Consider the following 16,319-nt stretch of genomic DNA (forward strand, 5'->3'; position numbering starts at 1 on the left):
AGACTGGCTCCAAATAGGAAAAGGAGTACGTCAAGGCTGTATATTGTCACCCTGCTTATTTAACTTATACACAGAGTACAACATGAGAAACGCTGGACTGGAAGAAACACAAGCTGGAATCAAGATTGCCGGGAGAAATATCAATAACCTCAGATATGCAGATGACACCACCCTTATGGCAGAAAGTGAAGAGGAATTCAAAAGCCTCTTGATGAAAGTGAAAGTGGAGAGTGAAAAAGTTGGCTTAAAGCTCAACATTCAGAAAACGAAGATCATGGCATCCGGTCCCATCACTTCATGGAAATAGATAAGGAAACAGTGGAAACTGTCAGACTTTATTTTTGGGGGCTCTAACATCACTGCAGATGGTGATTGCAGCCACGAAATTAGAAGACGCTTACTCCTTGGAAGAAAAGTTATGACCAACCTAGACAGCATATTAAAAGCAGAGACATTACTTTACCAACTAAGATCTGTCTAGTCAAGGCTACGGTTTTTCCTGAGGTCATGTATGGAGGTGAGAGTTGGACTGTGAAGAAGGCTGAGCACCGAAGAATTGATGCTTTTGAACTGTGGTGTTGGAGAAGACTCTTGAGATTCCCTTGGACTGCAAGGAGATCCAACCAGTCCATTCTGAAGGAGATCAGCCCTAGGATTTCTTTGGATGGAATGATGCTAAAGCTGAAACTCCAGTACTTTAGCCACCTCATGCAAAGAGTTGACTCATTGGAAAAGTCTCTGATGCTGGGAGAGATTGCGGGCAGGAGGAGACGGGGACGACAGAGGATGAGATGGCTGGATGGCAACACGGACTTGATGGACGTGAGTCTGAGTGAACTCCAGGAGTTGGTGATGGACAGGGAGGCCTGGCATGCTGAAATTCATGGGGTTGGAAAGAGTCGGACATGACTGAGTGACTAAACTGAACTGAATGACTGTACCAAGTCTAAAGCACTCATCTCTCTTCATAGAGATGTTAATTTCCTTTCTGTCTCATTCTAGAAGATTGGTTCTTAATCCTTGCTCACTTAAAAGTTGACTTGGAAAAACTAGAAAGATAATGAAAATCTAACATAACCTATAGAAATGAGAGGGTAGGATTGATCAGTATGATTTCTTATGTTTAAACATCCCCAAAGATAGAAAAAATGCACTCTATAAATGCCATTTCTAGCCTCCTTTCCCTGTTATCTAAACAATAAGTTTTATTATAATGACAGATTTAGGTACTAAAGAATCATAAGAAGTTTATGAATTATAAAGCTGAAATGGCATTAGAGACCATCAGCTCCAACTCCTTTATTCTGAGTTGTAGAAACTAGGCAAACAGAGGTTAGCAACTTCTTAAAGTTCATTTACTCATCAATAAATACTTTTTTGTGTGGCAAGCACTGGGGTGGTCAACGAGTTGGTTGCTGATAAAGTCAGGACCAGCACCCAGGACCTTTGACCTTGAGCTCCTTCTACTCCCATCCTCAATACTGCCTCTGAAATAGGTTTTTCAGAAATCATCATGTGACCTCTGGCATATCTTTCATAACTCTGTCTGCATGCATTGAGGATTGATTCTCCTTCCTCGAATGTGGGAAAAGAAGACACCTAAAACAAATCCCGAATGCTGGCAGAATTGCACTCATAGAAAGGAAGAAAAACTCTACAAATGCTACCTCAGGTATTTGAAAATGCCTGTGATGTTTCAATGACACTGTATTTTGAGCAGAACTGAGGCATAAGTAATATTTGCTAATAATATGATTGAATGTAAAATGTATCATGGGGACATCAAGAAGTTGTGGACCAAGGCAGAAGGAGGAATATTACGACAGGAGTTGTAATAAAGTTATGGAGGTATAGGTGGGGAGGTTGGCAACAAATTAGATTATTGTTGAAGAATGACTAAAGGGTCAGAGAGAGAAAGGAGTGGTGCTCAAGGCAGATGGAAGAGAATACATATATGTACCTAGAAACATGTTTAATGTGGAAAGTGAAAATGTTTTAAAAAGTAGAAAGTATGACACAAAAATGTTTCATTATCAATAACGTGAAGTTCTTTTGTTTAAGAACTTATGTGGGCTTCCCTGATGGCTCAGTAGTAAGGAATCCACCTGCCAATGCAGGGGACATGGATTCAATCCCTGGGTTAGGAAGATTCCTAGAGAATGAAATGGCAACCTACTCCCATATTCTTGTGTGGGAAATCCCATGGACAGAAGGAGCCTGGTGGGCTACTGTTCATGGGGTCTCCTGAGAAACCTATATGAGGGTCAAGAAGAAACAGAACCAGACATGGAACTCCTGACTGGTTCAAAATTGGGAAAGGAGTATGACAAGGCTGTATATTGTCACCCTGCTTATTTAACTTCTATGCAGAGCACATAATTAGAAATGCCAACTTGGATGAATCACAAGCTGGAATCAAGATTGCTAGGAGAAATATCAATAATCTCAGATATGCAGATGACACCATGCTTATAACAAAAAGTGAAGAGGAACTAAACAGCCTCTTGATGAGGGTGAAAGAGGAGAGTGAAAAAGTTGGCTTAAAAACTCAACATTCAGAAAACAAAGATCATGGCATGTGGTCCCATCACTTCATGGCAAATAGTTGGGGAAACAATGAAAACAGTGAGAGACTTCATTTTCTTGGGCTCCAAAATTACTGTGGATGGTGACTACAGCCAGGAATATAAAAGACCCTTGCTCCTTGTAAGGAAAGCTATGACAAACCTAGACAGCATATTAAAAAGCAGAGACATCATTTTGCGGACAAAGGTCCCTATAGTCAAAGTTATGGTTTTTCCAGGAGTCATGTATGGATGTGAGAGTTGGACCATAAAGAAATCTGAGTGCTGAAGAATCGATCCTTTTGATCTTTGGGGCTGGAGAAGATCTTGAGAGTCCCTTGGACTGCAAGGAGAACAAAACAGTCAATTTTAAAGGAAATCAACCCTGAATGTTCATTAGAAGGACTGAGGCTGAAGCTGAAGCTCCAATACTCTGTCCACCTGATGTGAAGAGCCAGCTCACTGGAAAAGATCCTAATAATGGGAAGGATTGAAAGCAAAAAGAGAAGGGGGCAGAGGATGAGAAGGTACCAACTCAATGGACATGAATTTGAGCAAACTCCAGGTGATAGTGGAGGACAGAGGAGCCTGGTGTACTACAGCCCATGAGATTGCAAAGACTCAAATAGGACTTAGCAATTGAACAACAATAAAGAAGTTACATGAGTGGGCTATTTTTCAGTCTTATTCTTTTTTTTTTTTTTAATACCTTCATCAAGTCTCCAAAAGTGCCTCAAATGCAAATATAATAACTTTGTTGAATAAGTCAATATTTACCTTGTTTTTTGGGGGGTAGGGCTTGCTTGGCCATTCAGCTAATATTTCAGCAATGCTTCTAATTGGGCATTGGGAAGTTTGAGATGCTTCTCAGACTTGTGAATGAACCAAAAATAATATTATACCTTCTATGCTCACAAATTGGTCTTAGTTTACTGATGCCCTTCCCTGCCCCCCCAAAAAGTGATACTGGTAAATTTCTCCAGAAGAGAATTTATGAAATTCAAGTAGTAGCATCAAGAGCACACATGTGTACATGCACACATGTGTGTGCACACACATACACACACACACACACACAATCTGCCCATCTGTTTAATGCTTTGAAATCTAACAGAGACAAAAAAAAATGTCTATATTGTTGAGAGTCCTGGAAGCATTTTAGAAAGAAGAAAAATAGCAGTTCGTGAGAAGATACTTCAACATTCCCGTGTTTATTATTAAAAATAAAACCTTGCTTCTGGCTTATGATAGAATATCTGGTACCAAGCTAGTTTTCCTTCTATAAATGTTAAAACTCGGAGCAAATAATGAGAAAATTAAATTTTAAAATAGCATTTGCAATAGCATAAAAAATATAACGTTATTTAAAATAAATTAATGAAAGATGTACAAAAGCTCCACACTGAACACTAGAAAATTTTATGAAATAGGTCTTAAAAAATCTAAATAAATATATAGGTATATGTTTATGGTCAGAAAGCTCAGTATTGTTAATAGGTCCATTCTCTACGAATTGATTCATGGATCCAGTTCAACCTTAGCTAAAATTCTAGAAGACAAGATGACTCAAAAATGTATATAGAAATGTAAAGGGCCACAAATAGCAAAAGTAGTAGTAAAAAAGGACAAAGGTTAGGTGAGTTACACAACATAATGCAAAGATTTACCATAAACTTTGTTAAGCAAGACCTCATCTATTGACTAAGGATACAGATTCATCAATAGATCAATGAGAAAGACTAGAAAGTCCAGACATAAACTCATACATATATGGCCAGCTGATTTTTGCAAAATACACCAGTGTAATTCAATGTGAAATGAGAGTATTTTCAACATGGGGTTCTGCAACCACTGTACATCCATGTGCCAAACTCCTCCCCCAAATAGATACCCATAATCTCCATTCCTACTTCATGCCATACACAAAGTTAATTTAAAATGAACCACAGACATAGCATAAAGGGTAAAATTGTAAGAACTCTGGAAGAAAACAAAGGAGAAAATCTTTATAAACTTTGGGTAGGCAAATGAAATGCAAATTCCTTAAACAAGACACAAAAAGCATGCAACATAAAAGAAAAAATTATAAATTTATCATCAAAATTGAAATGCTCTGTTCTTTAAAAGACACTACTAAGAAATGGAAAATGTCAACCACTGGAAGAAAATATTCATAATACAGATATATGACAAAGAACTAGAAAATAAAAAGAACTCCTCCAACTTGATAAGAAGAGAAAAAAATAAAAATAACTATGCCAAAGATTTAGAGATACCTAATTAAAGAAAGTATTTGAATGACCATAAGTGAATAAAGAGAGTAAACATCTTTAATCCTCAATCAGATTCCATTACATACCTACAAAAATTGCTATAATTAATAGACCAATAATTATACCAAGTGTTGACAAGGATAAGGGGGCAGCTCATACATTGCAACTTGTAGAGTAAAATGTTGCAACTACTACATGGTTTCTTCCAAAGTTAATCATAGACTTATAACTCCGCAATTTCAAAATCATAGGTAATTGCCTAAAAGAAATGAAAACATATATTCACAAAATGATTTTATGTGAATATTTAAGTAAGTTTTATTCATAATAGCCCCAAACTGGAAATAACCCAAAAGTTTATCAGCTGGTGAGTAGATAACCAAACTGAAGTATATTTAAACAATGGAATACTACTCAGCAATAAAAACAAATGAGCTACTAATAGATGCAACAACATGAATGAATCTCAAACACGGAGTGAAAGAGGCCAGACATGATAGAACACACCCAATATGATTCCATTTACATGAAGCTCTTGATCTTGTAAAGCTAATTAATTGTAATAGAAATCTGATACATGTTGGTCTTAGGCAAGGATGGGGGTGGGGAGAGAATCTACAAAGACCATGAGAGAAGTTTCCGGAGTGACAGAACTATTTTGTGTCATATTGAGGTGGCAGTTGCCCTTGTACCATACATTTGTCAAAACTCATCAAAGTATAAACTTAAAATGTAAGCATTGTATTATGTCAATTACAATGGAAAAATTTTGATTAAAAAAATCATAAACAGAAATACATGCTACTTTATAGTTTACAAAGGTATTTCAATGTTCAGTTGATCTTCTTAATCCTTAACACCACCATGTGAAATAAGCACGTATACAAGCTTCACTTGTGAAAAAAATTACAGAATCACACAGTCTGTTCACGAGCTACAGTGTATCATTTGCACAAAGGATTTATTCCAACCTATCTTGGAGGGAATGAGACAAGAATCCACCCCCTCCCCCTAAGCACACAAATTATAAAAGCTGCTTAGGATGAAGCATCACCTAGATTTTCAGGGAAGGGGTGCTCACAATAATAATGGGCACCAGGAGCATTATTTATTTATAAGGTGGCACGGTGACAAGCTCTATCCAAGCAATTTTCAAAACAATTCTGGGAGGTAGGCCTTATGATCACCATACACAGATGAGGACAACGAGTTTCAGCAAACTTAAAGGACTTGCCCATGTTCAAACAGCTATTTGGCAAAGCTGGGAACCAGACTTGATGGAGTCAAAGCACAGCTCTCTGCATACATAGCACCACATTGGCTCCATATTTGAGATAACTGGAGATATATCTTCTTGGCAACTAAATTTACCCAAGCCAGCTGTCTGGGAATGGTACTTCGGAAAAGATTAAGGTAAGGTCGAAAGAACTTCAAGAATAGGATGATGTGTTCAACAACCCGAGGATCATGTAGGTGTCAGCACTCCTCCTGAGGGTAGACACTAAGCTCCAAAGGAAAGAGGGTTATCACTCTATGAGGGAACAGGGAGGCTCATCCAGCCACCTGTGCTGATCACCTGGGAAGCTGAACATGGATGTAATAGAGGCTTCAACATGGCCAGGCAGGCAGTACACCCTGGGATGAGAAGATGTTTCTGGTAGAAGATCTGGAGCCACAGAGTCCTTGATGCAAAGCATTGTGGGATGGAGGTTTCATGTTGGTAAATAGTAATGCACACCCACTTTTCTTTAAAGAACAAAAAATAGAGAAACAGCAAAGCACAGGGGATCGTTTTAACATATTGAGTATTAACATTTGGTGAAAATGAGTTTGAAGCTAAAGAATGCTGGGTGAAAATTCTGACTCTGATACTGGGTTAAAATCACGTCTCTGCATTTGCTTGGATAGGCATGCAAACTTGGATAAGTTACTTTACCTACTTTACCTCTTAAGCTTCCCTCACCTTAGCTGTCTAATGTAGATAACATAATATCTACTACTGTGGGCAAGAATCCCTTAGAAGAAATGGAGTAGCCCTCATAGTCAACAAAATAGTCCAAAATACAGTACTTGGGTGCAATCTCAAAAATGACAAAATGATATATGTCCATTTCCAAGGCAAACCTCAATATCACAGTAATCCAAGTCTATGCTCCAACCAGTAATGCTGAAGAAGCTGAAGCAGAACGGTTCTATGAAGACCTACAGGACCTTCTAGAACTAACAACCAAAAAAGATGTCCTGTTCATCATAGGGGACTGGCATGCAAAGTAGGAAGTCAAGAGTTACCTGGAATAACTGGCAAATTTGGCCTTGGAGTACAAAATGAAGCAGGGCAAAGGCTAATAGAGTTTTGCCAAGAGAACTCACTGGTCATAGTAAACACCCTCTTCCAACAACATGTGTAAAGAAGACTCTACACAAGGACATCACCAGATGGTCAATACCAAAATCAGATTGATTATATTCCTTGCAGACAAAGATAGAAAAGCTCTATACAGTCAGCAAAAACAAGATCAGGAGCTGACTGTGGCTCAGATCATCAACTCCTTATTGCCAAATTCAGACTTAAATTGAAGAAAGTAGGGAAAACCGCTAGACCATTCAGGTATGACCTAAATCAAATCCCCTATGATTATCCAGTGGAAGTGACAAATACATTCAAGGGATTAGATCTGATAGACAGAGTGCCTGAAGAACTACGGATGGAGGTCCTTGACATTGTACAGGAGGCAGTGATGAAGACCATCCCCCAGAAAAAGAAATGCAAAAAAGCAAAATGGCTGTCTGGGGAGGTCTTACAAATAGCTGAGGAAAGAAGAGAAGCTAAAGGCAAAGGAGAAAAGGAAAGATAACCATCTGAATGCAGAGTTCCAAAGAATAGCAAGGAGAGATAAGAAAGCCTGCCTCAGTTATCAGTGCAAAGAAATAGAGGAAAACAATAGGATGGGAAAGATTAGTGATCTCTTCAAGAAAATTAGAGATACCAAGGGAACATTTCATGGGAAGATGGACACAATAAAGGACAGAAATGGTACGGACCTAACAGAAGCAGAAGATACTAAGAAGAGGTGGCAAGAATACACAAGAGAACTGTACAAAAAAGATCTTCATGACCCAGATAATCACGATGGTGTGATCACTGACCTAGAGCCAGACATCCTGGAATGTGAGATCAAGTGAGCCTTAGAAAGCATCACTATGAACAAAGCTAGCAGAGGTGATGGAATTCCAGTTGAGCTATTTCAAACCCTAAAAAATAATGCTGTGAAAGTGCTGCACTCAATATGCCAGCAAATTTGGAAAACTCAGCAGTGGCCACAGGACTGGAAAAGGTCAGTTTTCATTCCAATTCCAAAGAAGGGCAATGACAAAGAACGTTCAAAGTACCACACAATTGCAATCATCTCACACGCTAGCAATGTAATGCTCAAAATCTCCAAGCCAGGCTTTAACAGTACTCAAACTGTGAACTTCCAGATGTTCAAGCTGGATTTAGAAAAGTCAGAGGAACCAGAGATCAAGTTGTCAACATCTGTTGGACCATAGAAAAAGCAAGAGAATTCCAGAAAAACATCTACTTCTGCTTTATTGATTATGCCAAAGCCTTGGACTGTGTAAATCATGACAAACTGGAAAATTCTTCAAGAGATGGGAATCCCAGACCAGCTTACCTGACTCCTGAGAAATCTGTATGCAAGTCAAGAAACAACAGTTAGAATTGAACATGGAACAACAAACTGGTTCCAAAATGGGAAAAGAGTATGTCAAGGCTATATATTGTCACTCTGTTTATATACATCATGTGAAATGCTAGGCTGGATGAACCACAAGCTGGAATCAAGATTGCTGAGAGAAATATCAATAACCTCAGATATGCAGATGACACCACCCTTATGGCAGAAAGTAAAGAGGAACTAAAGAGCCTCTTGATGAAGGTGAAAGAGGAGAGTGAAAAAGTTGGCTTAAAACTCAGCATTCAGAAAATGAACGTCATGGCATCTGGTCCCATCACTTCATGGCAAATAGATGGAGAAACAATGGAAACAGCGAAAGACTATTTTCTTGTGCTCCAAAACCACTGTGGACAGTGACTGCGGCCATGAAATTGAAAGACACTTGCTCCTTGGAAGAAAAGCTATGACCAATCTAAACAGCATATAAAAAACAGACATATTACTTTGCCAACGAAGGTCCATATAATCAAAGCTATGGTTTTTCCAGTAGTCCTGTATGGATGTGAGAGTTGGACTGTAAAGAAAGCTGAGTGCCAAAGAATTGATGCTTTTGAACTGTGGTGCTGGAGAAGACTCTTGAAAGTCCCTTGGACAACAATGAGGTCAAACTAGTCAATCCTAAAGGAAATCAGTCCTGAATATTCATTGGAAGGACTGACGGTGAAGCTGAAACTCCAATCCTTTGGCTACCTGATGTGAAGAACTGACTCATTAGAAAAGACTCTGATCCTGGGAAGATTGAAGGCAGGAGGAGAAGAGAAGGACAGAGGATGAGATCTTTGTATGGCATCGCCAACTCGATGGACATGAGTTTGAGTAAGCTCTGGGATTTGGCGATGGACAGGGAAGCCTTGTGTGCTGCAGTCCATGAGGTCGCAAAGTGTCGGACATGACTGAGCAACTGAACTGAACCGAACTGAACTTCCTGGTACTGATGTTAAGACGGGTGTTTGCAAAGCGCATATCTACAGCACGTCAGGAATTATAAATGACAACCTTGAAAGTAGGTTATTTTTCCACTATGGAAAAAAATACCCTATAGCGTAAAAAAAGAAAAAGTGAGAATTTCTGCAGTAAGAGATTTCCCAAAGGACCCCAGCAAATAGGGCCAACTGCAATCCAAGGCCACTGGACCACCCTGGGAAAGCAAAGCCCTCTTCTTAGATTTGTGTGGGAAACCCCTCAGCCCACACTGTGCTTTTAGCCCATTCAGTCTGGAAACAGAGTGTCACATTTTTTTGTCTGTGCTGTGTACTAGCCTGCTCCAAAGTTGAAGGGAACAGCATTCTCTAGGCACAAAGAATGCACCCAGACCCACTGATTAGAAATGTATTTTTAAACCAAAAAGTTTGGGAAGAGTTAAGCAGCCTGGAAGCTTTTAGAGATCTGTAGCAAATGGGATTCAGCACAAAGACCTCCCAGGATGTAGAACTTGTCCCAGACAGGAATCAAAGCTGTCTCAGATCTGGGAAAGATTTCTAGGGACTTAAGTAATTACCAAAGACCTATTTGTGGCAAATCCCCAAGGTGGACCCTAAGGCTCTGAGGGTCTGTTCTTGTGTGAGACCTGCAAATGCAGGCTTCTTTGCCCCAACAGATGGGCAAATTTTGACAAATAGAGGCTTAGTTGGATCCTTGAGATATTGTTGTGTGGAAAGACTTCAATTTCTAGTTTGGATGTTATACGGGGATGTATCATTGATGATTATTTCCTACAAGCTCTATTTCTTCATCTCTAAAATGCAGACCCACTGAAACTGTGTCCCCAGGGGACCACAAATCAGGACAGTGGATCTGATAAAGGATGGGTACAACACAGCAGCTGAGAGGGTGGTCTCTGGGGTCTGAATGCCTAGGTTAAACTCTGGCTTCATCAATTGTGTATAATGTATTTTCTTAACTTGGCAGCCTCATTTTCCACATCTGTAAAATGGAAGTAATGAGAAGTTGTATAAGAGTTGGGATTCAGTAGAATTTTATATTGAATAATTAAAAAAAATTTAAATCCTTGCATGTTCCTGGCTTAGAGGAGCTAAGGATCAATATGTTTTAACTCCCATTAGTGAAATGGGACTATCCTTGACAATCTGGGGCACACAGCAGCCACAAGAATGATGGGACAGAATCCTTGTTCAAGTGGTTCACCTTATAACATTGCAAAACAGTCCAGTAGCTTCTGTTATAAGATGGCCATTGATCTGGATTTGTTTTCTTTGTCAATCAACACATAATTACCAAGATTATGTGCCCAGATAGTTCCAAGTACCTGGGGATACAAAGACATAGGAGAAATGGTCCCAGACTTTTCTGAACTCACTGAAGGGTGGGAGAGTCATGTCCAAAAAGATGTCATGGTAGACTAAAATCTGTCTCATTACAGTGCGATAAGTCAAGTGAGAGAAGGCGGCAGAGGGCTGTGGACATGCAGAGAAAGGGCCCAGGGGGAGTGAAAGGCCTCCTAAAGGACGTAAGACTCAAGGGGATACACAAGAGAATGAGAAGGTGAGCTCATAGCTGAAGAAGCCAGAGGAAGCATGTTCAAAGCAGGAAGGCCAGCCAGGACACAGGCCTAGAGATGCCACACACAGTTTGGGAACTATTGAAATGACCAAGAGATCTGACAGTAATTCACCTTGGCTAGAGGCCAAGATGTAAGGGCGGCAATGAAACTGGAACCTAATGTGAGTAGAAGCTTATCAGAGAGATCTCATGGGCTGAACTCAGGTTTCCAACCTTGGCGCTGTTGAGCAGAATGATTTGTGTTACGGTGGCTGTCCTGAGTGTTATAGGATGTTTAACAGCATCCCTGGCCTTCACGCACCAGGTGTCAGCAGCTCATACACGTCCCATTCCCCACTGTGACAGACAAAAAATGTCTCCAGACATTGTCAATGGCCCTGAAGGGGCAAAATCTCCTGGTTGAGAGCCACTGGACTAAACTGAGGACCTTGAACGTTATACTGGGCTACAGACTCCTAAGGTTAGGTGACATGGTCAGATATACATTTAACTTAGGTTGTTTCGGGTTAGGAAGTCAGCACAAAGATAGCCAATCTGGCTATTTCAACCATCTAGGAAAGAGATTATGAGTGACAGTGGAAATGCTAAAGAAAGGATATTCTTGCTACAGTAATAGCAAGACACAGATACAGATAAACATATAGATATACAGCTCTCTACATAGATATATAATATATGCTAATTAATAATTAGCATACATACTATACAGATATATAATAATATTAGTGTGTGTATATAATACTAATTATACTGTAATATATATGTAATATATAATACATACACACACACTAACTGGCTCCATAGGAAAATGGGGTGGGTGGCTAAGGGAGAAGTGGATATTAAGTCTACCTCCTCTCCAAGGACAAACAGGGAAACTTTTTTATTTTATTTTATTTTACTTTACAATACTGTATTGGTTTTGCCAGACATTGACATGAATCCGCTTTGGGTGTACATGAGTTCCCAATCCTGACAAATGCCACTATTGCACTTGAAGGAGAAGGCAATGGCACCCCACTCCAGGACTCTTGCCTGGAAAATCCCATGGACGGAGGGGCCTGGAAGGCTGCAGTCCATGGGGTCGCGAAGAGTCAGACACTACTGAGCGACTTCCCTTTCACTTTTCACTTTCATGCATTGGAGAAGGAAATGGCAACCCACTCCAGGGTTCTTGCCTGGAGAATCCCAGGGACATGGGAGCCTGGTGGGCTGCCGTCTCTGGGGTTACACAGGGTCGGACACGACTGAAGCAACTTAGCAGCAGCAGTAGCAGCAGCATTGCACTTGAAAATTGATAACACAACTTCATAAATATTAGCTCATCAAATTCTCCCAACAGCCCCTTCAATTTGGTTTTACCTGATGTGAAGAACTGACTCATTGGAAAAGATCCCGATGCTGGGAAAGACTGAAGGCAGGAGGAAAACTGGACGACAGAGGATGAAATGGTTGGATGGCATCACCGACTCGATGGACATGAATTTGAGTAAGCTCCAGGAACTGGTGATGGACAGGGAAGCCTGCACTCCATAGGGTCGCAGAGTCAGACATGCCTGAGCAACTGAACTGAACTGGTATTACAAATGAGGAAACTAAGGTTTAAAGGGTTGGTGATTCACCCAGAATCACACAGCTAGTAAATAGTGGAGCATGGATTCACTTCTTGAGTTCAAATCCCGTTCTCTTTCCCCCATATCATGAAAGATGTTTCATAAACACAAGGCTTATAGTATCCTGACGTTGCAAACAGTTTGATCTAGGGAGTTTTTAAAGGAACTTCGTTTAGTTTTTCAAACAGTACATTTCCAAGCAGATGATCTCATAAAAATACATAAAGAATAGAACCACAAAAAGTTCTGGAAAGTTTTGTATGCTTTTTTTTGTACGTGCTTTCTTTTTTCCCTCTTTGTTATGGTGCTAATTAAAAACGTGCTGTCCTTTTTTTATACTCACTCCAGGCTCTTATAACTAGTGCTCACCAGCCCTCACTGAAATGCTTGTACCCAGAAATTCTCCAGGTTTCTGTGAATTTCATGCCTGGAGTCCTTGCGCCCTAAGCAGACAACTGAGGCGAGAGAATCAAGCCCTCTCGTTAGCTGGTTTGAATTCCTCCTGTTGCTAACAAATCTTTCAGCTTTATGCTTAAAAGGAGAAAAAAAATTAGTGTTCTTTTTTTTTTTTTCTTGCTTGGTGCAAAGTTTACAGCTGATAAATCTGTCTAAATATTGTTAACAGGTCAAGTGCACCTGGGAGCCAAACATGATTTCTCCAGACCCATGAAGAATGTGTGCATTTTCCCTGGCTATACCCACACATCATTTGTTATACTATTTGAAAGGCTTGGCCAGTGGCTGTACCCAGCCTCACTCCCACCCTGAGTTATAAAGCTTGCTCCACTTACAGAGTTTTCCAGCAATTAGGGAAAAAATTTCTGGGAGGAACATCAGTATTGTTTTGCACACTGGGCAAGAAACAGAAAAGTTATGGAATGTATTCAAACTACACAGTTGCTCTATTTCTCTTTCTTTCTTTCTTTCTCTCCTCTCTCTTCTCTCCCTCTCTTGCTTTCTCTCCCTTTCTCTACATAAATTTCCTGAAAATTGGATTACTGTCAGAAGACTACTTTGGCCACTAGAGGTGAAAAGAAATCAGTATTTGTCTAGAGCTTTTCATGGGCTAGGTCATGTATTACTCCTTAGCCTGTTTATCTCATGAATTTCCTGCTTATCCAAGGAAACTTGGAGGCTCAGAGTATGAAAGACTTGCTGAAGACTGCTTAGCAAGTGCGGGTAGAACTGACAATAATTTATTTATTCATTCGACCAACTCTTGAGAGTCTGCTTTTGCCAAACCCCATTCTGGGCACTAAAGTGGCATTCATGAACAAAACAAAGACCTCTGTCCTTATAGAACAGACATTCTAGACATGGAGACAGATAATAAACATGATAGATACAGATAATATACAGTATGTTAAAGACAACAAATGCTGCGGCCATCACTGATGCTGTTCACTAAGTATTTCCTGCCCTCCGCTTTCCATGAGTCTGGTTCTTGCAAATGAGTGGTAAGCAGTGTCACTTCTGGGGTACATACTTACTACTTTGAAACTCTCCAGGACACTCTTGTCTCTGTTATGATGATTGCTCTATTAATCTGGGTCCCAGGTAAGAACCCAAGAGTTCAGCTGAAGGAAAAAAGGGCAAGGCTATATGCAAGAGAGAGAGGTTCCATTGCTACCGTGTAAGCAAAGAACACTTAATTAGCAGTAACACCGTAAGGGGTACTGGGAGGCCCTGTCCTGGAGCTCATAACCAACAGTACAAATAGCCTGCAGCCAGAGGACAGGGTGGTACGAGTCGCGTCCCACTGTGGAAGGAGCACTGGATGGTTAGTGGAGGAACTGTGGAAGGTGTGTCAGGTAGACATGGGCTCAATCTCAGCTAGGCCATTAACTAGCTAAACAAACATCCTTGACCTTGAAATCTTATTGGGGCTCAGTTTATTTGCAAATGCAAGTAATGAACTCCGGCTTTACAGAGTTACTGCACTGAAACAGAGTGTGTGAAATGGAAATGGCTGGTTCTGTGTTCATTACGATCAGTGTCCCCACGGCGCCTCTGTCTCCCGACCCCAGTGGTCTTCAGGTTCTCTCTCTGCCCCTCTCTCTTCCCCATCCCTCTCTCTCTCCCCTTCTCTCTCTCTCAGGAATGAGAAGTCAAGTTGTGTACTGTCTGCATCAGGGTACAAGCATGACTTTTTCTCAGTCAAATGGCTGTAATTAGACCATCTTTCCTTTTATAAGCCTGGTTTTTGTTTTCCTCACTTTGGTTTCTTTGTTTCATTTTGTTTGTGTGCTTTTTTTTAACCTCTTTTCATTTGTCTTCAGAAAATTCTATGTATTCACTGTTAAACATTCCAAAGACTGAACATCCTCTTCAAGATTTGTTTTATATTGTGTAACAAATAACATTGATTCTCACTTCCTATGACAGCTGCTCCATCTCCTTCTCCTCTCTTGGCTCCTCTCTCTCTCTCTCTCTCTCTCTCTCTCTCTTTCTCAAGAAAACTGAAGCACACAGCCTCCTAGCTCCCCTTCAATGGTCTCCATCCGCACATCTTCCTCTCCTCTCTTGGGACCCCATCTGTTGATTGAAATGTATAATTGGATTAAGCAGGTTTATGTCTCTGTGTCCTGTTTCCTGTGTAATTTATGTCCTTCACCACACATCAGTCAGAAGGATAAAAAAACCTAGTGTCTTCCTTGCTCAAAAAGAAAAATCAATTATCCTCCTTCTAAAATGAAATCATATGTATTTATTTGGCAAGAAGTCTTCAAAGAAATCAAAGTATCCCTCTAAAATATTCAGGCCATTATTACAACCCCCCAGAGTCTGCTTGAATACTTTATTAACCATAAGTGTCTTGGCTACCTACTAGGCACTTGATATCAAATACAAACAAGATCTAGCTCCCCTCAAGGAGCTTCCAGTACAGAAGAGGAGGCAGACAGGGGACATTACAGAACAATATGATTCACGCAGTGAGAAGCGTGCAGCAGTCAGATGGCCCAGGGCCAGGGGCGATTAGCACAGTGGCGATTCTGGCAGAAGTTCAGGGTCTGGGCATGGGAGGTACGTTGATTGGGAGAGATCACCCAGACCAGATCATAAAGAGGCCCAGTTTCTTTTCCTTAATTGCAGTATAACTTCTTAACAATGTTGCATTGGTTTCTGCTGTATAGCAACATGAATCAGCTGTAAGTACGCATATATCCCCTCCCTCATGAGCCTCCCTCCTAACCCTCTAGGTCATCACAGAGCGTCAGAGCTCCCGTTTTATGAGAGAAAAAGTGTAGACTTTTCTTGTCTTCCTCAAGAGAGGGAAGAATTAGAAGATTGTGGGTGTGGAGGTTGATTCCATAGCGACTTTAGATTGGTTCTAATTCAAAAATGGAAAGAGCAGAGAGGAAGCAAAAGAATGGAATCAATTAGACACTGTGCTGGGAAACTAAACACATTATCTTGTTTGATTCACAAGCTATTGTTACTGCACTCATTTTACACATGGGAAGGCTAAGGTTCAGAAACTTTAATGTGGGGAGAGGCATTGCTGCACTACTTCCCATGAGGGCTGACCACTGGGGGCCAGTGGCGTGTATCCCTCCAGGCTAGGATGTCCTCACACGGGGTAGGAGATGGGCCAAGTGCCCTGTACCTGTCTGA

Source organism: Oryx dammah, unplaced genomic scaffold (assembly GCF_014754425.2).
Source record: "Oryx dammah isolate SB20612 unplaced genomic scaffold, SCBI_Odam_1.1 HiC_scaffold_1, whole genome shotgun sequence".
NCBI lineage: Eukaryota > Metazoa > Chordata > Mammalia > Artiodactyla > Bovidae > Oryx > Oryx dammah.